Source organism: Chrysochloris asiatica, unplaced genomic scaffold (genome assembly GCF_000296735.1).
Source record: "Chrysochloris asiatica unplaced genomic scaffold, ChrAsi1.0 scaffold00120, whole genome shotgun sequence".
Lineage (NCBI taxonomy): Eukaryota > Metazoa > Chordata > Mammalia > Afrosoricida > Chrysochloridae > Chrysochloris > Chrysochloris asiatica.
This window is the reverse complement of record NW_006408638.1, coordinates 1,992,839-1,994,820: the sequence shown is the minus strand read 5'-3', so window position 1 is coordinate 1,994,820 and position 1,982 is coordinate 1,992,839.

Below are 1,982 nucleotides of genomic sequence, written 5' to 3'. Positions count from 1 at the left end.
TGAGTTCCTGAAGAAAAATTTTCAGGGAGAAAATATTCATAGACAGTGAAATTGTTGTTAATGTAAATTATATAGGTACATAGATCTTTCTTTCTTTCTTTTTTTTTTCAAGAAAACAAGCAAAATTCCTAAACCAGCTAACCATAGAAAAGAATGTTATTTTTTTCTTAAAGTGATAGGCTTTTTGGGACTAAATTAAGAGATTGTTAAATACACACAAAAGATTTTGGAAAAATTTTGACTTTCCAAAACAAATACTATCAATCAGAATTGCTGTATTTCAGATGATTTATTGTCATTACCATTCATTCACTATGTTGTTCTTTTTTTTTTTTTTTTAAACTGACAACCACAAAGTTTTATTAACAGAAAATACTTAAATGAATTAATTTCATAGATGGGAAGATACAATAATGTGAAGATGTCAGTTTTTTCCAAATTGATCCATATATTTAATGCTATCCAGCAATGATTCATTTTGATAATATGCTTTGTGTACTTTCCTGTATATACATTAAAAGTTAATCAAAAAACTTTCCCAATGAAAGAAGTATACTTTTTTTTTTCCCCTCCATGCATTGTCAAGCAACCATAGTGTATACCTGGCAAGCCTGCCTCTCAGTCATCAGCAAACAGCTCCTCTCCCTCTCAGGGTCTAGAGACCTCAGCTGTTCCATCTCTCCATGTCATCACATCTGCCTCCATCTGGCATCACTGTTTCTCTGGGTAGGGTTCTGCACTCTGCTCTTCTTCTTCCTTGATGGTCCCAGGAACCTCTGCTCCTGGACTGTAAAGTCAACCACTCCCCTCCTTTCACTATAAAACGTCTACATTTCCAACCCTCACAGTCAGTCCTGATAACAATCATTCACTATTGTGCCACATAAGAACCATCCCCATCTTCTTTCATCAGCCCCGCCTAGACAGATTGGATACTTCTCTGTGGTGATTCTGCCTTCCTCTGCTCCCTCTGGATCTAGGCTCCCTCTTAAAAGCTTGCACACCAGTCACTTCTTGCCTTTGTAGCTCCCCATCCCTGTCTACCCTGTGTACCTAGGAAGTGGGAATGATTCTTGCTGTAAAGATTTGTTCCCTCTTTTAAACTACTGCATCCATAGGTGTAGGTCAAGTTCATCAAATTGTATTAGTTTACTCTTGTTTTCTTCTTCTTTCTTCTTCTAGCTGAATTCTGATCATTCAGACATTGAAGGCAGGTCAAGTGGGCATTATCTGCAAGTGTGGGTGTTCTTCTGTATATACCTTCACTTCTTATCAGCTGTATGCTTTATTCTCCACTCAAGTCCTCTGTGGCTATGTCACTGATTCTGGGCCAAGGAGTCCCCAGGTCTCGCCATACTGCTGGCCAACCAGGTCTCCACCAGAGTTCACAGGAGTCTATTGAACATAGTAGGAATTAAGCTCACAGCTTTATTGCTGTTCTTCCCTCACTTACCCTTATTGGTCACCAACATGGTCACCAGTCAGAGAGCATGTCTGCTTGTGTATTCCCCTTGAGTCTTAGTCTTGGAAGGGGGTTTGCCCTGAGGGGACCTGACTACTTGCCTTGATGTCCACTGAACTAGCAACTTGCTTGTTCTTGCAGTAGTCAGTCAGACTGCTGTTATTGTTTTTTTTATTTTTCCTGTCAATCTTTCTTTCAAGATGTAGCTTTTTTTTCTTCTAGCCACTCCAGACTGGTCTGCTTGTCTTTTTAAGTGGAAAATTCCCACCTTAGAAGATTCTGATAGTGTTCAGGATTCCACCTATGGTTTTATGTAATGCAGAGGCTCCACAAAAAGCCTCCTTCACTGGGCAAGTTGTAGCCCCATTTTAGGTATTTCAATCAGTTACAATCAGAAGACAAACTTACAAGCTTTCTATGGTGATATTTCTGGCTATATCTTTTCTTCCCTTCAAGTGTCTAGTTTGTAATGATATGCAAAGGAAACCAAGATTCAAAATACAGCCAAGCTTCTTAACAT